The 23,063-nt window shown below is 38.4% G+C and overlaps 1 pseudogene; it reads left to right on the top strand.

Moving 5' to 3' along the window:
• Positions 1-601: 601 nt before the first annotated feature.
• Positions 602-16,408, top strand: LOC124077772 (interleukin-7 receptor subunit alpha-like; annotated as a pseudogene).
• The last annotated feature ends 6,655 nt before the right edge of the window (positions 16,409-23,063 follow it).

Here is a 23,063-nt window from a genome sequence, read left to right as displayed (position 1 = left end):
TGTAGCAATGTTTTTCACCAAGAAGCTCTGTGTTAAGAGTTTTATCAGTTTCCACCTTGATCTTAGGCACATAACTCCTGGGAATAAGGAACTTGATTCCTAGTTAACTAAAATGCTTCACCAAGCTCTAGTGCTCCTGATCTGCCTGCTTAACAGTAACTTTAGATAATTAATGGACTTTCTTAAGAGCTGCACAAAGCACCTGACATTGCATATTGTAATTGGGAAATGTAAGTTCAGAATAAGCAACTTTACTGATACTGTAAACAATAATGTAGTTATGGTACTAATGACCTAATATAACCTATGGATATAAATAAAGGTGGCCGCTTGGACAAGGGGCCACTTCTTTTTCTATCTCTGCATCTTGTCTCTGTCTCCTTCTTATTATTCCTTACAGATGCAGTTACTTGAAATGTTCTCTGTTTCCTCTGTCTCTGCTTTCAGCAGCTCTACTTTTACTCAGACTTCCTGTTCCTAGCATTAAACTTCTTTTATGCTGTGATTATACTTCCCCATCTGTGGTTAAGTAAGTATAGAGTTGTGGACTGACTCTCTCTCTCTCTCTCTCTCTCTCTCTCTCTCTCTCTCTCATTCATTTTTACACACAGCCTCACACTTCAGCTCTCTCCTCTCCTGTCTCTCAGAATGACAATTCTAAGTACAGCTCTTGGTACGGTTTTCTTTTTACTTCAAGCCATTTCCGGAGAAAGTGGCTGTGCACAGAATGGTGAGTCATTTCTTATTTTTTTTTTTAAGGATTTTGGATTATCTCTAGCATAAGCTTCAGGTTACTCAGTTCCCTGACAAACCTGAACTGGGCACTGGGTTGGTATGGAGCTCAAGAACTTAACATGTCATCGGTCATTTTGTATGTTCTAACCACCAGATTGGGAACGATACTGTGGGTGGCATATAAGGCTTCAGAATTGTCAAGAAGGAATGCCTTGAATCTCAAAATTCAGACCTCAAAATTGCAGGTCAAATCACATTGACTAGTATGATGCCTCTGTTCTTGGAACACTGCTGTAGATGATACAAGAGGCTTGTTAAAATATCTCTCAGATGATTTTAGTTTGTCAGGATATTGAGCTGAATTTATTTCATTTGATTTTGTAAGAGTTTCCCAAAGCATAAACTTTCCTGAAATATAATATGCAGAGACAATAGCTTTGTCTGCATTGACCAGTGCTATATCAACAACACCTCAGTGTCTAGAACATAGTAGTCAACCAAAAACATGGGAACATTTCCTCAAAATACTTTGGCTTGACAGATTCATTTAGATTCTTAGTGAGTAACATACAGATCTGAGTGTGTTGGCTCATTGAAATACACATAATTGCCTCCATGTTCAATAATTTAATCATATGGAATAATTTTCTTTGGAATTCCAAAAGTGCTCAACACCTACAAACAGATTCTGGCTTCTTAATAAATACATTGTAATGACAACCAAACTATAGATGAAATTGTCTAGCAATCACAGGGAACACCCAGGAACTTGGGCCACCAAATTTTTTTCCCAATTAAATTCTTTCACTTTAAGACTTAAAAAGTATGTTCTGTAAGGAAAAGTATTTTCCTTAAAGACAGTATCAACACATCAACCTAATGACTCAGATGTTTCTGGTCATGTTTCCTTAGTCATGCTTCCTTGGTTTAGCTTGAGTCAATTTACTTAGTAATTGCCAAGGATGGAAAACCCTTGCATTTTCTCATTAAGGGAAGAGTCACAGGGGTGACATTTTCACAGCGTGACCAGTTATGAGGGATGATCATTATCAGTTTGATCAGCCCATGACCTTTTCCTATGAAGAATATTCCCTTGGGTTTGCACAGGGACAGAGGAACACTTTATTGTCCATGGATACAAAATACCCCACTATCCCTTCGTGACGGCCATCTGTTTTCACAAAGAAATAAGAACTCTAACTTATAAAGCTGAATTTTCACTTCAACTTTTTAAATTTCAGGTTTTTTGAGATATGTAACCATCCAGCGACATGATCATATGAAAATATGTGCCAGTTTGAAATATAAAGAATTCACATAATAAGGAGCTGTTCCTTATTGAAGGTCAGCTTGATCCTTTGATAACCACAAGGATGATCATGATAGAAAAGAATATTTTTAAAGGTCCAAACTATTTAAACCACTAATCAGCTAATTCCACTCAGTAGGAAGAGGTCTCTAAGTCTCACTACCTTGCCTATAATACATATTCAATTACCTTTCTATGCTTAGAAAATGTCAATGTATATCCTTAGGTACTTATTTAAATATTAATGATATAAATATTTAAAAGAATGTTAGATAACTCTGTACTCACAAGTTCTGTGGAATTTCAAAACCATAGTGATAAAACTGCTAACTTTTTTAAAAGAATTCCAACTTTTTCATGTATATTTTCAGAATCAGAATTCCAATTTTACCTTTTCATTACTTCTTTCTTCAAAAATATGACACTGGTCACAATTAACCCTTGATGAGTGATTACAGAGTTCTAAGTGTGGATAGATCCATTCGGTGACTCCTACAACATAAGCCCACATATCAGAAGAGTGAGGCTCAGGGAGGTTGTGTGACCTGACAGAGACCACAGCTACACAGACTAGACAGGGTTAAAATCACATCTGTGCATCAATGACACCAAAAGTTTTAGCTTTTATGTACATTGCTTTTACCTAAGAATTGAAAAATTCCTATCAAGAACACTCTCTCTCCCAAATGCCATGCAATTTTACAAGTCATTGAAGGGATGTTTTGTTGTGGTGGTGGTGGTGGTTACAAAGCAATCCCATTCAATTAAAGAGTTCTGTCTTAAAACATAGTCACTTTAAGTGAAGGAAAAACTGTAAACTGTAAGTGCAGTGATTTGTATATTGTGTGTTTACTATACAATAAACCTCCCTTAGCCAGACTGGATGTGTGAGGTCAGTGGAAGTCCTGACTGGTGCCTGTCAGTTACTAGTGTATGCTCTCTCTGGCTTATCTTCTATATTGAAAAATTAGAAACAAACCTGACCCCAGGATGTCTGAATCCAAACAGTGACATATGTTCTGTTGTATAGAAATAGTGGAAGGACCAAAGAGAAAAGATCAAGACAGTGTGAAAACTGCCTATAAAAGTAGGTTCAAACCACCCAGAGCCATTTCATGTAGAAAGGGGCCAGCTCTCAGGGAAGGAGATCGACATCTGTGAAATTAGAAATAATCGTGGTCTGGAGTGCAAGCCCTAAATGGTGAACCACATCACTGCTTAGCATTGTCATCAGGAGGAGGACTATGGTCTGATGAAATGACGTAGGACCCTTGCTGTTGTTAGAATTGTGAACTGGGCAGACTCTGGGGATGGTCAGAAAGGTATATGCCTGGGGTGGTGAGCAGTACCCACAGCTCTTGTCTAGCTGGCTGTTGGCGACTGGTCTCTTGGCCTGAACAGACCTGTCACTCACCTGATTGGTCCATTCCTAGCCAGATGGTTAATTTTCCCCACAGAGCTACTGGGTTATTTAAGTAGAGAGGGTACAGTTTGATCAGCCCATGACTTCTCACTCTCTACCGAGGCTCGAATTTGGTAGACTCTGTACAGATTTTAAAGCCATAGAGGCATCAAATTTCTAGCACAATTAAAGTAAAATATCTCAGTCATAGACTCACACTTGGTCACTCTGGGAATGGCTCTGATAATTCTGGATTTCCTCAGGTCTTAGCGTAAGCATATTTTGTGGTAGAGTTCTCTAGCCTCACTTTTCTATTAAATATTGTGAAATATGCATACAAAGTATCTATTGAGTCCTAGGGTCCAAGAGCTAGCTTAGGATATCAGCTCTCTGACACACTGTGCTTTCCAAAAGGAGCTACATTAAAAAAAACAATCCTTTGGTTCCCAAATTTCTTGCAGAATTTTGCAAATATCTCCAAGAAACACTATGAATAAAAAAATTATCTGTAAGGGAAAAAGTAATACTTAGAGCATGTCTCCCACAAAAGTCTGTCATTTTACTAAGGTCATGCCATATATTAAGAGGATGCATCTATTGGCCTCATTAACAGCTGCATAATTGTCCCTCCCCAGGAGATGTGGAAGATGCAGAGCCAGATGCAGAGCCAGATGACAGCTCACTCTTATTGTCATTCTCACGCTGTATAGTCAGTTGGAAGTGAATGGACCCCTGCACTCGCTAACCTGTGCTTTTGACAACCCAGACATCAACAGCACCAATTTGAACTTTGAAATATGGTGAGAAACCTGGTTTCTGTAGTGCTTAGAAAAAAAGCCCTCTCTCTTTCCATGGGTTCTCTTCATTCATTGAAAAACAAAGAATGTCTCACCATTTATCATCAAATATTAAAGTCTAAGGAATTTCCAAAAGCCTTCTCAAATGCCTTCCTTTCCTGATAGAATGAAGCAAAGCAATGCTTACTGTTCATGTGTCAGGTTCCAAGAAAACAGGAAATGATGCTGTGGATCTTGCAGATTCCTTATTCCTCCAAACTCCACACCAGAACTTAAATCCTGCTTCCTCTAGAATATTGCCTTCAAAAAAAAAATCTCTTTGCCCAATATGAAGCAGTCTACTATCTTCAAGTTGCTTTCTGCAGTGAAATTGCCTGCTTCCTAATCCCAATACCAGTGCTTACTAACTTTTTGACCTGGAACAAGTTATATAACTTATGTAAGCCTCAGTTTCCTCACCAAAAAAATTAAGGTAACCAATCTCATAGGAAGTTGGGGGTGATTAAACAGTCTAAAACACATAAAGCCTTCAGAGTGATCACCCAGTATGAGTGATGGATTAGAAATTAAATCATAATTCTGTGAATGTACGCTTAAAACTTTCATTCTCTTGACACAGTTTGACTTTAGATGGTTTACTCTGTAAATTTTGCCAAAATCCACAGGAATAACTTTGGCTTTTGGGTTCAAAAGGCTTCAGTTTGAAAGTAGGAAAGGAGCCCAGGGAACTTAATGTTCTCCTTCCACCAAAAATCATCTAAGATTGAGTGTTACTATCTCTAGTGACTTGAAAAAACAACAACAACAACAACAAAAAACACTCTAATGTGAAACTCTGACTTGTGGCTAACTCCAAATTCAAATCACATCGCCTAATTTTTGGATCCCTACTGAGGAAAGTAATTCAAGATTCACTCACCTGACCAAATTACATTATTATATTGTGTACATATATGAATATGTAATGACAAATCCCACAATTATGTATTATTATGATGCATCAATTAAAAAATACTTTTGTTTAAAAAAATCTCCCCCAATATAAAAAGTAAAGACTTGAGGCCACCTCTTACCATGTATACAGTCAGGATAAACTCTGAAATTCATCTTACTTTAATTTATGAGTACCTTCTGAATCTATTTAAGCAGTCATTGGATGAATGCGGTCACAGATTTGGAAAAACGTGGAGTATTCTCAGTCTGCCCTTATTAGTTCACTTCTATAACACTCTCCAGAGAGAATAAGAATCTACAAATTCCAAAATCTGTGCCACAACTAGACTGTGCTAAAACAGCCAAACTGTTTATTCAAATGATATGCTCATTTTTATGGGCAAAAACTCTACCACAGAGGTTTAACTTTCAATGCTCCAACCAGTTACTTGGTGGGCTGCTGTGAACACCTTGATTTCTCTTAACCACTCCAGGCTGACCATCCTATCCACTTTCACTCAGTGTCTGAACACTTCCTTGCCCACTTAAGCAAACCTGACCACTGCCCTCAGTAAGTCTCTTGATTTTGCCTGTCCACAGCCTGCATTTGGCTTTTCCAGTTGAACTCAGGTATTGAAGTTGGGAAGGGATTATCTTAAGACATGAATGGGAAACAGTAAATAATACAAACTCCTAAGTAAATAAAGTAGTGCTAAGTGAGCAGCCAATTTTTTAACAAGTATCTACACCTGAAGCTATAGATTTGTGCACCTCTAAAGCTAAGTGAAGACATTGAGAATCAGGTAAACAGAGTGGTGTATTACGGGTCAAGCTAAGTTTATGTTCCACAATTAAACTATTTTTGCAGCATTTTTTTCAGTTAATATAATTTATTAAAAAGAAATTGGTATTTACTGACAATGGTACATGCTGATGTTCTTATACCTGTGGAATTGTTGGTAGATGCCAGGTGCCATCTTTCAGAAGGCAATGGGTCTACCACCTGCCCTGGGTGTGGCCACTACTTTCCTAGACTGAGAAACTGATTGACTTACTGTTCAGTGATCTGATCTCAGGCATGGGCTTGGATTAACCAAGCTCACAGTGCCTCAGTACCAGCATGAAAATGGACTAGTTCACATTGACAAATGCAACTCTCATAAAGATCTAAAGATTCATACAGGACTCAGAACCTATAGGAGTTGGTATTGAGGTAAAGGTTAAAGGACTAAGAGGCCCAGTAGGTGGTATATCAATATATATCTACTTTTACTGGCATGAAGAAGCAGGTAGATCCTGAAAAGGTTTTCAGTCACCAAAACTCTAGCCTGATCTCTGATGACTGAATGGAAAAGCAGAGGCTCTACATAGCAGTGCCTAGGACAGAATCCCAACACCAACACTGAACTAGCTGTGTGACAGGAGTCACTTAGGCTGTCTCATCATGAATATTTTCTTGCATGGGGATAAGGACTGAGTGTCTGCTACATGGCAGGTGTCTGTAAGTGGTGCTTAATCTTAGAGTATGGTTCTATTTTCATAAAGATATGATCAAAGGGTTGTTCACATAGAAATAGATATAGAATTTGTTGATTTTAGGACTCGAGGTATTTGGTTTATGTCTCCATGCAATTCTTTTTTTTTTTTTTAATGGGGGATTTAATCTCAGTCCTGAAGTAGGAGTCCTTCTCTCATTGACTTTATCAGATAAGACTCCATAATCATTTTTTTGGACCCCTACACTTTCCTGTGTGCATAATTTTCACAGTCAGCTCTCCCAAAGTGATCTTACTTCCTTTATTTCCAAATTCTTGGAGCAACACAATCACTGCCACATACCACCTACAAATACTACCTCAAATATGTCACTGTTTGTTCTCATCAATTACTGTCACAGTGGCAGGCTGCACCCTGATCATCTAAGTTTAACTATCGATATCTGCCAAGGCTTGTGAATTTAGCCCTCTGTAAAATAAGCTATACTAACCCTTAAAATTGCTTAATGACTTAGAGATAGATTTTTTCTTTCAGGGCCACGTGAGGAATGAAAGCAACAGGTTTTGTTTGGGTTTTAATTTGCTTTTTTCAATATTTTGCATGTAAATATCTCTTGGCCTCAGCAGGAGATATGCATCACCTATACTGAACTATATGAAAGATTTGTAGGATTATGTAAGAGTTGTAGGATTATGGATTTGGGTGAAAAAAATCAGATCACATAATCTCCAGCAGTCTCTCCTTACTTTCAGAATAAGAAAATTTGTGCTAGTGGATTAGGGTTGATGTTCCCTCAGAAGGCCCTAGAGGATCAATTTCACCAGTCTGTAGGGCTACTTTGGTATCTGTTATATTCTTTCTTCCCCCAACCCTACCCCCAAATACCCTAGAATAGTTCTGTTCAACCGAAATATAATGCACTGTGGAAATCTGTGAGCCACATCAGTAATTTAACATTTTTGTAACCACATTTATAAAAAAGGAAAAGGAAATAGGTAAAATATTAATTTTAACAATATGTTTTATTGAGCTCAGTATATTCGAAATGCTGTGGTTTCAACATTTAATCAATATGAACAAAATAGAGATATTCTAATTCTCCTTTAAACTCAATATTCAAAATCTGGTATATAGTTTATACTCAGATCTCATTGTAATTTGAACTAACCATACTTCAAATGTTGAAGAGTCCCTGTGGGGCAGTGGTTATTATGCTGAACTAGAACATAGCTCTATCATTCCTAACTCAAGCAACACATCAAGTAAATTGTTTTAACAATCAAGTAAATTGTTTTAAGGCTGGACATGGTGGTGTATGCCTGTAATCTGAGAGACACAGGAGACTGAAGCAGGAGGATCACAAGTTCAAGACCAGCTTCAGTAACTTAGCGAGACTCTAGGCAACTTAGCAAGACCCTTTCTTAAATTAGAAAATGAAAGGGCTGGAGATGTAACTCAATGGTATAGCTCCCCAGCTCAATCCCCAGTACCACCCGCCCCCCCCCCAAAAAAATTTGCCAAGTAAATTGTTTCTATTGAGTTAGACTGGATTGCATTGAGGAGGACTACTCACAGAGAAACTATTTCCTTCAATCACCTGAATTGAAGGTCAACATCACTAAACACACTGCCTCTTCTAATCTGCTGGATTTATTTAACCTCTCAGCAGGACTTTCCTTCCACATGGGGCAACTTCCAGCTTCAGGAGTTGAGACCCACTAAAAGTTTGCTCAGCCTCACAAGACAGTCATATGGTTGTCCTTTGTTGCCCATTGCCCATGGATCTTATTCTCTGAAAAGTTGCAATGAGCTAAGAATACCATTTTGGATTCTTCCTAAATTCTGAAAATACCAGAAACCTGCTGTAGATTTAGGATCTTGAGGTGTATAAGTTGGTTTTTGTTACATATATCTATTGTGAAATAATCACCACTGTTAAGCTAATTAATATATCTATAATGTCTCATTGTTACCGTTCTTTTCTTTTATATGTACATTTTGGGTAAAAGCTTTTGTCAAATAGATGAATTGCCACTATTTTCCGATAGTTAGAATCATTTCATTTTTTTCTTTTTCTTTTTCTTTCTTTATTTTTTTTATTTTTTTTAATTTATTTTTTAAATTTTGAGACAGGATCTCACTCTGTTGCCAAGGCTGACCTAGAGCATGCACTACATCTGTCAGCCTCCCTATGAGTACAGGGGTTTGCCACCCCACCCTACATCTTTTCATTTTCTTACTGGTGTATTTTAATAAGCAAGACCTTTTTATTTTAATGAAGTCCAATATCTCTTTTATGTTTAATTCTTTTTGTGTCCTCACAACTCCCAAAATTGGAAATATATTTTGTTTTATTTTTTTTCTAAATGTTTCATAATTTTAGCCTTTACATGTAGGTGTATCATTCATGTAATTGTGAAGAACTGAGTTTTCTATTGTCCACACATTTACTTAGTTTTTTCAGGGAAATTTGCCAAAAAGACTTTCCCTTCTCTCATTGAATTTATTGGGTCTCTGTATTCAAAATCATTTAACCTCATACTTGAGCATGTAGGTCTATTTTAAACTCCCCTTTCTATTCATCAGTTTATCTGTCCTTATGTCGATAGTACATTGTTCTGATAATCACAGTTTGTTTTAGTAAGTTTGAATCAAGTGCTCTGAGTCATCCATATTTGTTTTATTTTGTTTCAGTTTTACTTTGGCTATTCTAGTTTCTGGTGTTTCCACATAAGATTCAGAATCAACTTATTAATATTTTAAGTTTCTTCTAAGATTTTTATTAGTATTATATGGTCCAATTTAGGGATCATTCCATTTTATTGATTTTGAATTTGCCAACCCATCAGCATCTCTCCATTTATTAGTTTTCCTGTAATAGCTCTCAGCAATGTTTTGTAATTTCCTATGCAAAAGCCTTGAACAACTTTTATAAATTTTTAAGTGTTTTATGTTTTCATTGTTATTATAAATGGAACTGTCATTTTTAAACTCCTTTTCTAATTGTTTGATATTAACTTATAGAAATAGAATTAACTTTTGTCTAATGGCCTTGATGAATTTATTAGTTCCTACAGTTGTATTGGATGTTCTTTATAGATTTATGGGAATAAATATGCCCTGTGCAAATAAAAGAAGTACATTTTTCCCTTTCTAATCAGAATACATTTTGTTTGATTGTCTTGTCTTAGGAACTGGCTAGAACTTCTGATATACTATAAATTGAAATGTAGACACCTGCAATCCCAGCAGCTCAGGAGGTGGAGGCAGGAGGATCCTGAGTTCAAAGTCAGCCTCAGCAATTTAGTGAGGCGCTAAATTGAGACAGTGAGACCCTGTCTCTAATAAACTACAAAATAGAGCTAGGTATGTGGCTCAGTGGTCAAGTGCCCCTGAGTTCAATTCCTGGTACCCCCCAAAAAAATTTTTTTAAAAAAATAAAGAAATGTAGAAAGGGGATCTCTATTGCTTATCCTGATCTTAGGAGAATATGTAATGTTCACAATTTCACTATTATATATTCGATGAACTATATATATATATTTTTTAAATGCCCTTTACTATTGAGTAAGTAACCTTCAGTTCCTTGGTAGCTGAGAGTTTTTGTCATGAATGGATGTTTGATTTTTTTCAAGTACATTTTCTTCATCAGCTGAAGATGAACAGATTATTTATGTCTTTTACTCTATTGAAATGGTGTTGTATTGATTAATCTGTGAATATTGAACATATTTTGGTTTCCTGGGACTCACCCCTACTTGATTATAATTTGTTAACATCAATATGTTAATATTTTCTTGAGGAATTTTGCATACATTTTTAATTTTAATAATTTAAAATAATTTTTGCATACATTTGTCTACAGATTTCCTTTTGTATAATATTTTTGACAGGTTTTGATTCCATGTTTAAGCTACCTTCAAAAAGTAAGTTGATTTTTAAAAATTGCCTTAGACAACTTTGCTATTGTCTACTGTAAATTGTTTCCAAATTTGCCTACTTTTAACACACAGAATGAACACCTTTATTTTCTGGAAGAATTTTTGTAACATTGGCACTATTTCTTTCTTATACACCTGATAGAATTCACCAGCTTATAATCAACAAGCTCAGAGTTTACTTCCTAGGGAAGTTTGTTGATAAAAAGTATAATTTATTTTAAAGAAATAGAACTATTCAGATCAATTGTATGTAGGTCAGTTTTACTAACTTGTATTTATAAGAATTTTTATTATGTCGAAGTTTTACATGTATTGGCATAAATTATATATGTATGCATATATTTATATTTTTAGTTGTAGATGGACATAATACCTTTATTTTTATTTATTTATGTGTGGTGCTGAGGATCATCCCCTGTGTCTCACCTGTACTAGGCAAGCACTCACCACTGTGCCGCAAACCCAGTCCCAATAGGCATAAATTTTTAAAATTTTCTTATTATGCTTCATGAACTATAGTAATATCGCCTGTTATTTCCAGATATTGGTCATTTATATCTTTGTTTTTTTTTCTTGATCTGTTTTGTTTAGGGTTCATCATCCAAAATTACCTACAAAAATCCCATCAGTTACCCATTAAGTGTATGTTCTTTTATGTACAGAACTCTTAGACTATTGTAGCATTTCCTTTAACTTCCCCTTTGTTCATTCTCTTGGTTAATGATTCTCAGCCCTTACATCTAGCTAGTATTTCTGGAGGACATCACAAAAGCATCTTCATATTTGCCTAAACAAAGTGTTTATTTTTCAATAATCTATTATAAAAATATAGGAATTTGGGGGCATGATTGGACTATTTCAGGTACATCTGCATCTAATGTCTAAGTAAATCATTGAGAATAATAGTGACAGGAATCCACCTCAATTTAGTTTATTCTTTTTCTCTCTTGAGTGTGCACTCACCCACCCACGTCCCTATGAACAGGGAAGCTGAAACATACCTATAATATTATTCTCTTTGATACACAATTCCTAGCTAAATTAACACAGATTGCCTTTTTGTTTCCACAGTGGTTCTCTTCTGGGGGTAAATTGCCTAATTTGAATAAACTACAAGACATATACTTTATCAAGAAAAAGCAGTTTTTACTTATCGGAAATAACAATATATGTGTGAAGCTTGCAGAAAAGAATTTAACTTGCCAAGAAGTGAATATAGCCAAAATAGGTAAGCAGCTATATAAGGGAATATGGTTGTCCTTTGTGGGATACCTGTAGACACTGGTTTGATCTTCCTGTGTGTTTAAAGTAGGGCAATTGTGGAGACAATTCATAATAGACAATAGCAAATTCTTTAAGGCAATTTTTTAAATAAATGTAAACTTGACACTTATATGATTTTTTTCTATTTGAGAATTCTGTAGATCTTCAAGATGAGCTATGAAAGGGTGTTCAGTTTCTGAGGGAAGAGTAATTCAGTATGTAGTGTCCAACTGTGGCTAAGGCTCCTGTTTTCCACCCATATATGCCCTTTCCTTTTTCTCCTTGTCTTCTCCTTCTTGATGTGTTTTGCTCAATTATCCATCTATTTGAAAAAGTAAATATGCCTTCCATAATAGCCACAGTTCTCCAATGGAAAGAGAACCAATAAGTAGGTAGGTAGGTAGATAGATAGACAGACAGACGGACAGACCGGCAAGTGTTTGGATGACAGGAGACAGGTTTCTTTTAAGAAGTTGGATTACATGTGCCTGGGGATGTGGCTCTCTGGTAGAGTACTTGCCTAGCATGCATGAGTCCTGGGGTTCAATCCCTGGAACCACAAAAAAAGGAAGAAGTTGGCTAATGTGATTGTGGAGGCTGGTAAGTTTAAAATCTGCAGGCTAAACCAGAAGGCTGGGAAATCACATAAAGGGCAGATGTTATAGTCGTGAGTCCAAATTCTGCAGGGCACAAATCTCAAGCAGATTTTCTTCTATATTGTATTATTGAAACAGACTTACTTCTTTTTCAAGAAACCTCATTGTTTGTTCTTATGGCCTTCTACTGATTGACTGATCCCTATCACATTGTGGAAGGTAATCGAATCAGATCTTTTAAAAGACAATTTTACTTGGTATTTGATCAAACAATTGAGCAACATTGCCCAGCCAAAATGATGTAAGAAGTATCACAACTTCATAAGAGGCTTAATGAGGAGGGAAGCATGGAAAATCTGATTTGACACAGAATAGATATATTACATTTTGCTAAAAATGAATGATTTTAGTAAAGTTGCAATTTGAATTGGTGCAGTGGAAAATTAACTGTATTATTTCGACCTCTGGGGACTTATAAGTGAAACTCTTTCTATGTATGAATATATAAAAACATATATATTGATAAAATACATATATATGTGGTTAAATGTTCAAAATTATTGAACACATACACTCTTTTGCTAAACTTAAATGCTATAGGTCTTTATTTCCCTCTCCTCAGACACCTTTCACCAGCAAAAGGCAAATCAATGGTAAGAAAGCAGTGCTCATTAGAGATAAGAAAGAGTGACAAGCCTAGCTCAGATTTGTTTCAGTCAGGTGGAAAAATAAAGATTAAAAGCAGAAGTTTCATGTGTGAGCAATTATCTTGGGGGTGGGAGTAAATATAGTGAAAAGGAAACATTAGTAGATGGTTGTGCCATTGTCCAGACAGTAACATTGGCCACATCAGTGAGAGCACTCTCTAAGGTGAAGATACCAAGAGGACATCTCTGAGTTAGGCATAAGCCAGCTGGGTTTTGGTCATTTGGAGACCAGACTCAAATGGATGGATATTCACTTGGTGCAGTGCACAATGGTGCCATATTTAAAGGCTCACCATTTACATCCCAAATGTGAATTGCCATCTTTGAAAGACAGAAAAGACAGAGATTCTTGGTCTTCTGACACAGGGCTCAACACCAGGGGAGAGCTCATTCTTATACAAAGCCATCCTGTAGCTACACCATCTTGAACATATAGGTCCAAATGACTGAAGGGGGATGCCACACAGGAATCACACGGGGGAGGGAGAGGGTGTTCTGGGCCAGGACTGGAGCTGGTATGGCCACTTCCACACATTACTCAGTTCATACCCTGTCACAAGGGTAGCTGGGAAATATAGTCTGGATTTGAACCCAGGAAAAATAAGAAATAGCTTTGACTGGTTAACTAGTTTCTTACCTGCAAATGGTCAGAATGATATTCAGTATAGATGGATTTTTGAAATGGTCATTATTGGGCTGGTTGTCATGGTGCACAATTCCAGCAACTGGGGAGGCCAAGGCAGAAGGATTATAAGTTCAAGGCCAGTCTCAGGAACTGAATGAGGTCTTAAGCAACTTAGTAAGACTCTGTCTCAAAATAAATAAGTAAATAAATAAAATATAAATATAAATATAAAAAGGGCTGGGGATGTGCCTCAATGATTTAATTCCCGTGGAATCCATTCCTGGTTCATACACACACACACACACACACAGAGTCTCTCTGTCTCTCTCTCTGTGTGTCTCTCTCTCTGTCTGTCTCACACACACACACACTCACACCCATATATATGATTTTTATTTCTTTGATGACTCTATAAACATACTTCATTTCTTTTGTCCCTTCCCAGTTAAACCAGAAGCTCCTTTTGACATAAAAGTCATCTATCGTGAGGAAGCCAATGACTTTGTGGTGACTTTTCATATGTCACACTTGAAGAAGAAGTATGTAAAACAATACATAGCCAACTGCCAGGAAAAAGATAAAAAGGATTGGATGATATGTAGATCAATCATGTTTGTACAATAAAAACTTCTAAATGTTATATATGTCATTGTTGCAGAAGTACATTTGCTCCAGAAAGTCTTAATAATTTTGTTTTCAGAATATACCCTTTACTGAAAGAAGCTCCCAATATTGTGCCAGCTTTGGGCCCCATATGCATGCACCTTTCCTAGCCTGTCCTTCTCTTGCTCTGATTTTCCCCCTTACTCTATTTTTTGTCTTTATAACATTTCTAACTCAGTTAGGTAGCCACATAAATGGAGACCAGACGGATCTTCACAATGCAAAGGCCTCAAAAAGTGCCATGCCTAGTACCACACTCTTAAGCAAAACACTCTTTGAATAGTTAGCAAGAAGATGTGACCACCATTTGATTTGAGAATTTGGGGGAGCATGATGAGGTAAGGAGAAGAAGGGCAGATTCATCTCTGTTTTCTTTTTATTTTCAAGTCTGAGGTCTTAGTCATTGAACTTAGTATTCATTCTTTATTATCTGGATGGTTATTTAGTCTCTTTCTTCATGGTTTTCTGAGGTTGGACTATCTGGCTGTAGTTGAAAGGAAGTGGAAGAAGTGTAGAAGATTCCAGGTATCAGGTTCATCTTAAAGCACTACCTAAGGATGCCTTCTCTTTCTGGGGACTGAAAGAATGCCTACTTACTGCCACTGCCCTCCTTGCTCAGGCCAGGATCACCCTTGTTTGTTTGCAGTATGCAAATAACATTGCACAAACATACTCCCTGCCCTAAACACTGGCTCCCTTCTTTTATTCACCCCATACACACATGGAGAGAGACTGAATGACATTAATCCTACTGTTTTCCATTATTCATCTAAAAATCGTACAAATGGAAAACAAATATTGTGGAGAAAGGAAGAATTTTGGATAAATGCCTCCAAGACAATCAGCTTCCTGTCTGGGGGAAAAAAAACAAGTCAAAAGTCTACCCTCTGTCATGCACTTATCTATGTAAACACACAATAATAAAAATTGTAAGGCAATTTAAAACTTAGGATTATATTGCCATGTATACAGCTGATGGATCACTAAAATCTATATAAAGAGCTCTTATAAATCATTAAGAAAGAGACAAATATCACCATAGACAAATGAATTAAAAAACTGGCAAATTGCATATATAAGAAATATATAAATTTAGTAAATATAAGAAAATTAATCCAACATATATAAATGTAAATAACAATGCAATATGACTTTCAATCAAATTTTTCCTTTCCTTTATTTTTTCCTTCCTTAAGGATAGTACACAGTGTTGGGAATACTATTGCCTCTGTATTGCTATTCAAGATGTAAAATCTTACCTTTCTAGAAGGAAATTATCTTGCTCACTAAACTATGCTGTCATCTCCCCTTGCCACATGAAAGGGGAAAGAAAGAAAAAGTAGATGAAGATACTGAATTGTGAGGAGGAACTGGGAGCCTGGGAAAGACCTACCTCTTCCCAAGCTTGGAGACATCACCACCTGTATAAAGACCCATTCTATCACTGTTCTCTTTGGCTGCTCATGCATCATTTATGAGCTCACAATCTCTGTCCCCAATTCTGCTGCTGAGCCCTCTATGTATTTAAGCTCCTTAGTCTGACAAATATGAGAGAACTTCAAGAGGGTGCCTGTGTGACTCAAGGAACTGAACTTGAAGTGATTTGAAAGATCTAGGCAACACTTCATTTTCCATCCTAAAAATATAAATTGGCACATTTTTCTCCTTAGCACGTGAATTTATCCAACACAAAGCTGACTCTCCTGCAGAGAAAACCGCAACCTGATGCAATGTATGAGATTAAAGTCCGATCCATCCCGTATGGTGAATATTATGAAGGCTTCTGGAGTGAATGGAGTCCAAGTTCCCACTTCAGAACTCCAGAAGTCAACCATGCAGGTGAGGATGGATATAGGAAGTCCTTGTCCCCTACAATGCTTTGTGTGTCAAAGTGTGGGAGAGAAAGTGAGATGGAGTTGCTGCAGATAACCACAGGTTAAGACTCCCCCCAGAGGGTGTGTTTCCACTTTCTTTGTCCCTTCTATGAAGAATAAGGGAACAGGGGAAACTGGGTCTTTAGTAGCTCAGAAATGGTACAGCTTGTCTTAATGCTACTGCCTTGGGCGTTTCTGCTAGCTCCTGATATTTCTCAACAAAATACCTACTTACCACCTCCCATTTACCATTTTTGACTGGGATTTCAATGCCTGGTCTCTCTAAGACCCCTCTAGGGAAAACTTTCTCTAAGGTAGGTAGGAAGGACAGTTAAGTTGTCTCAGGTCTCCTTTCCCAGAATAACACAGTTGTCCTTGGGGTGTAGGAGGTAATATGGATCAGAAGAGTCAGAGAACATGACTTGGGAATGTGCTCAAAGCACCTATGTAGACCTTTCATTTGGGAGATTGGGGAAGCTATGCTACTAAAACACTCTTAGGCACACTGGAACTCAATTAGTCTAGCTTGATCCTTCCTATACCGCACCCTAAGTGCCATCTCTTGTCATCCAGGACCCTGATGCTCTAGGAACACCATGGGGACGGCCACATCCCAGCATGCAGGTAATAAGTGAAGCCTGGTATTCTAGCATCCCCCAAGCCTACCTTGGGACTTGCTCCCTCTCCTCTCGCTGTGCAGCAAGATGAGGGCTCCATCTTATAAGTGCTTGTCAACATTCAAGGCTGTTCTCTGTGACCCCTTTTCCCCTCTCCCTCCTCAGTTCAGGAATACACACATGCACTTGCACGGGATGTCTTGCCTCAAACACAGTTGCCCTTGGGGTGTAGGAGGTAATATTGAAAGTTCTAAACTTTCTTTTTTTAGAGTGTGTGGCTTCTGAACTTGAAATCCATGAATTTAAATTGCTTTCTAATATGAACATATTAGAAAGCTGTGGATACCTGGTTGGAGAAGACCAGGGTGTAAAAGTTAATGCGAAGAGGGGAACACATGGTACAATATCTTATAATGTCACTTGTCATATTTGTTATGCTCTTGATGAAAAATCAGACAGTAAAGAAACTTACATGCACTAAATCCCTGTGTAATGGACACTGAGCCATGTACTTTAATTGCAGAATATCCAGCCAAATTAAATATTCCCCACCCACTCCCCTTTTGCAGACCAAAAAAACGCAGATAAGAGGCACTGGCAATCCCAAAAATCCAAAGAGGTAATGTTCTCTCTGATTTCTGGATGCTAATTCACAATAGATTGAGAGGGTGGAGGGTGGAGGTTCACTGGATTGGGCAGGAAGGAGTGGGGAGCAGCAAGGGGATTGGAAATAGAAAAGACAGTCGAGTGAATTGGGAATAACTCTCCTATATTCATATATGAATACACTACCTATGTAACTCCACATTATGTACAAGCACAAGAATGGGAAGATATACTCCATGTATGTATGATATGATTCCAGGACCATGCCTCATTCCTTAAAATTCAAAGCATTTAGAACTTACTTATTTTCCACACAAGATCCTACATAGATTACTATGACAAATAACAAATTTAAGAACTGACCATCCTCCTGGCTCAGAGTACTTCCATGCTGATTTCCTCAGTCCCTCAAGTGCAGATCCATGGTGGAGATAAGGACAAGGGAGGGTTTCCTCTGCCAAGGCCTCATTCCTGGATCACTAAATCAGGAACCATAGGGGTGAAGGGGGGTGAAGAGAAGACAAGCAGACACACGTAGAGAAAAAGTGGAGCCAGGTGGGTAGCCAAGCCCTGGTGAAGCTTAACTGACTCCAGAGCTAGATCAGCCCATTAATTATACAGGTTTTTCACCAGAAAGTTGTTTGTGAGAGGGCTGAGGCTGTGCTCAGTGGCAAAGCGCTTGCTGAGCATGCGTGAGGCCCTGGGTTTGATCCCCAGGACCACATACAAATAAACAAATAAATAAAGGTATTGTGTCCACCTACAACTAAAATATATTTAAAAAGAAAGAAAGAAAGAAAAATAATAGCTATTTTTTTTAAAAAAAAAAAAAGAGTTGTTTGTGAGAAAGTTTTAGCAAAGCAGGCCAACTGAAAGATGCAGTGAAAGATAACCTTGAGACATCTTGTTGTCCCCAGAATACCCTATCCCTGGAGTTGGTTCCTGAATCCAAGGTTCTGACTATGAGCCTTCCTCAATAGTAACTCTTGGCTGGTATTGTCATAGCAACTGCAGCATCTTGACAAGTACCCTCAGAAAGGCAGCCCCCGGGGCAAAAACAGCCACAAGGGAATCAGAGGGCAGGGTTGCAGTCACCGCTCTCCACATTTCTCTTCTTCATTCCCAGCAGCATCTGAATGTCCAAGGCTGCCCCTTTCTTCTCTGGGACTTAGAAATTACCTGAAACTTTGTTGGGGGAGGAGTCATATTGAAAGATTGCGTACTTATACTTTTGAGAGTATAAAAAAATAAAACAATCTTTTCCCCTTACATATTACTTAGAGTTTCAGGAGACTCACAGATTACCCAATTTGGGATATTGGTTTTAGAGTTTTGATGATCTTGAAAACATCCTGGGATCAGAGATCTGAGATCAGGAAAAATGGCTATAATATAAATATGAATAATCTTACCTCCTCACTGGCCAAGTGCAAGCTCCATCCTAACCAGATCTAGGTTCACTCATCCCTAAATCCCAAGGTCAAATGTCTCCTCCCTCCTTCCACAATTGAAGGCAGCTACTGCTGCCTGTGGTGTCCACAAAATTCATACGTACATCACCCCTGAGAGTACAGTTCTTGCATAGGTTGTTCTCCCAACACACACTCTCCCCTCCTTCCTCTAAGTAATAGAACTCAGCCTTAGTTGGGCACATAGCAACTCCTCTTCGATGGCATTTACCTTCCTACCTTGAAGCTAAAGTGGCCATGGGGTTTCTGTCCATTAGGTCATGAGCCAGAAGTAACTCCCAATCATCTCCATAAAAGAAAAGTTGGCTTCTCCCCAGTTTCTCCCTTGACATACTTCCCACTGACTGGAATAGGATCATGGTGCTCCTAAATCAAACTCAAGACATGAGCAGTTGCCCAGGAAATGAAAGACACTGGGTTTCTGAATGAGGGCACTACCTTAGAGCTGTCTTTCTTCCCTGGATCATATACTATGAAAAACCAATACATTTGCATCTTTTTGAAAGCCACTGTTCTGTGTCTCCTTGTTTCAACAGCAGAGCCCAGGTAGTACATGCAACGGCAACAAAAGGCTGCATTGAACCCCAAAGGTTCCTAAGGCTGACAATAAAATAAAATCATAAAGGTTCACATGAGGAAAACAAAAGTCAACGATACTCTACCATTTTCTTGGAACAGTTCTCACAGTGACAATTGTATATAACAACATAACAAAGGTGGATATATTGTAACATCAGACAGACCCCTTGCTCTTTCTGTTTTAGAGTCATATGCTGAATCTCTGTGGCAATTTCATGAAGAGTATCACTCAGGGTCGCTTCAAATCTTGACTTTGCATAGTTTGTTCAGGAAAATATAGAACAGTAGAGCTTATTGATGGGACCTTCAGTGGCACATAGGTCTTGGGTTCCAAAAGGACAAGAGGAGGTTTGAAGCTGAAGTGCTGATGTTCCCAGGGGTCTGGGCTGGGATATGGCTGGTAGAGTGTGGATTTCAGCTGCAGTCTCTCAGAACAGACTGTAAAGACAGGTAAGAGACTCTGAGGAGAGGAATAGGCCTGGGCATAGCAGGTAGTCACTTTGTCCAGACTTCCCCCAAACCACTGGGGGCCTGGGGGCCTGGGGGCCTGGGGGCCTGACACCAGGCATATTCCAGGGCTTGAGTCTGAGCTGGGAGAAGCTCAGAATCACAGAAGCACCCAGAGTCAGCTTTGCCAACAGGCATATCACTTTCCCCAAGGATCAGTGTGTGTTGTTCAAACCTTTATCAAAAGTTGGGCATGTTCTGAAATCAAAGCACTCACTTTCTCATAGCACATCAAAGAGGACAAGGTTGGTGCTCAAACATTCCATTCTTGTTGCATCAGAGATTGAGGCTGAAATCTTGTAAAAGCAAAACAACTGTGACATTTCAAAATCTGCCCAGAAAGAACACAGACTACACCAAGACATAGGACTGAAGAGTTGGGGTGAGGAGGAAAGGGAAATGAAAGAAGAGCCACAACAAGGAACATATTGTGCTCCTGGAGATGAAACATCACAATGCTGGGACTCCCCCTTGAGCCCTAGAGACTGACTCAGCACCTATTGATAAAATGCTGAAGACATTAATGTAGGACCAGAACTGCAGGAGGTTTCCCTACAACCATCCTCACCTACTCAGTGTCTGGGGTGCTCTTCTCTTTTTCCTTAGCTCTGGAGTGACACCATTCACTGCAGTGAGCAGGCCTCCCAACCTCCAGGAAGATGGAGGCCAAAAATTGTTTTTCATCTTAAGAATACAATTGCTTAATTAAAGAAGGTAAGTTGACTGCAGCAAGGAGTAGTCAAGACAGATTCTGAAGACTGGGTATTCTTGTGTATTTTTCAAATATCAGTTTTTTTCCAGAATATTCCTATTGCAATAGGCTGCTGCTGTGTGTCACTGTTCTGTCCTTCAATACACAAGCACAGGGCGAGTGGCTTTTCAATACTCTTGTTCTGGACCAACTACTAAATGTGTAAGGGCTATGTAATAAACTTCATTTAAAAACTGACTCAGAACTTCTTTTGCTCTGGAAATAGTTTGTTTCCCATGAGTGCTGAAAGAGAGAATGCTCTGGTATCTATCTTACTCGATTTATAATTTCTGTAAAGGATAGAAATGAAATTTCTGTTCCTAAGAGATGTGTCCAAGTAGTAAAAATGAGTAAGTAAGTAAGAAGTTAAGACATTCAGCCTGAATTTACCCAGGAAAACTTCTGCCCTTTCTGTTTGGCAAAAAGATGGAAGGCTTGTATCTTTCTGGACTGGGCTTTAATAGAGTTAAAACAAACCACAATCAAATAAAGAATTCACACAGTCTTCTCATTTTAACACTACAGGATCTGAAATCTCACTAATAGGTTAGATTTTCAAACTCTTTTGGTCTCTACCAGCTATACAGGAGCATCATGTAGTCTTTTACAATATGAAAATAAAAGAAAATCTTTTTTATGTGCTTTGTCTATTTCACAAATGGCCTGGATAATCACTGGGGTGAGCGGGGAAGAAGGCAGGGGAGACTTGGAGCAATAGGGGTCTCAGCTCGAAATCAGGGTGTTCTGCTTGCAGATGAGAAACAAGAAAATTGAGTGTTTTTCAATGATTCACCACATCGTAGGAACTCATGAGAGTGAAGAAGACAATGTACAACAGAAGGAAGAGGAAAGGTAGAGATAAAAGGAAGTCTTGAGAGAAGAGCACAACCCGGGTGAAGTCAGATGGTTCCAGAAACTGCCATGCGGAGACTTGCTTCACTCATGGTCAGATACGCGCCTCCTGACCTCAGGCTGGGATGCTTAGGTGCTCTGCAGACTCTTCCTAACTTTCCTTTCTTCTCTCTGTTTGTTCTTGTCCGAAAAACAATAATGACAATGCCATATATGAAATGTCCCTCATCTGAGGAATAGGTGGAGCAAGGTCTTCCTCAGCTTTTCCACGTTTCAAAGGACCAAAAAGATGAGTGAGGAAAGAAAGAAGGCACCATTCTTGTCTGCCATCCCCCACATTCTGATTCTAGAAGGATTGGTGACCCTTCTCATTGTCCGTGGAGCGCCACATGCTGAATTTAGGTTTCTCTCTGAGGCCCGTTCACCATCTCCCGCCCCACCCAAAGTGGGTGAGCACACCAGTGGAAATCCCCTGAGCAAACTAGCACATGCTGTACCAAAATATTGTGTCTTCACTTTGTTCTTTTACATCTTCACAACTAAAGGAAAGAGATACAATCAAAATGATAGTCCACTTAAATGATAAACAAGAGAATTTAAAGAGACATCACCCAATTATTCATCCACTAAGTGACAATCTAGGAACAATTTATGACATCTGGATTGGTGAGCAGACAGAGTTTGTGATGTATCCTTGAACATTTGCTTAGTTCATGAGAATTCGCAACTAGAGCTTTCTAAAGAGGGTATTCAGCTGAGTACATAACATCTACCAATATTTATGAATAAAGCTTACTTAAAATTCTTCTAACCAAATATTCTAAATAAGATTAGACATGAGGACACAAATGATTATAAAAAGCATTATCACTCTTTATTTGTTTTAGGGAAGTATTTTGAAACACCAAAAGAAGGCCCAAACAGATGGGAGAGATGGGCTATGTCCCCTTCAGCTGGATTCTTGCTCTGAAATCCCCCCTGGGTGTGGTGTCTGGAGCATGCACTAAAACTGATGCAGACCATGTGTCTCTGAGTCTGCCTCAAAACTGAAGAGGAGACTCTAGACTGATACAAACACCCCACTGCCTCTTTTCTCATTTTATTAGATTGTCACGATAACTACAATGATGAAACTGACTAAGTCATTCAGTTTTCATAAACTCTAATTGGCTTCCCACCCTGGGAGATGTTTTTAATCTCTATTAACTTAGCCATTTTTACAGGCCAATGGAACCAATCTACCAACAACAGGGAATCAAGACAGAAGTTTATAACTCAGCTTCTCTAGACTCACCATCTGACAGCCTTATAGTTTCTTTCTAAAACTGTGAAGCCCAGTT

This window comes from Marmota monax, unplaced genomic scaffold, assembly GCF_021218885.2.
Source record: "Marmota monax isolate L192 unplaced genomic scaffold, Marmota_monax_Labrador192_F-V1.1 WCK01_AAM20220418_F8-fsc00077, whole genome shotgun sequence".
NCBI lineage: Eukaryota > Metazoa > Chordata > Mammalia > Rodentia > Sciuridae > Marmota > Marmota monax.
Note: the sequence above shows the minus strand (reverse complement) of the source record. Positions and strands in the feature narration are given on the sequence as shown.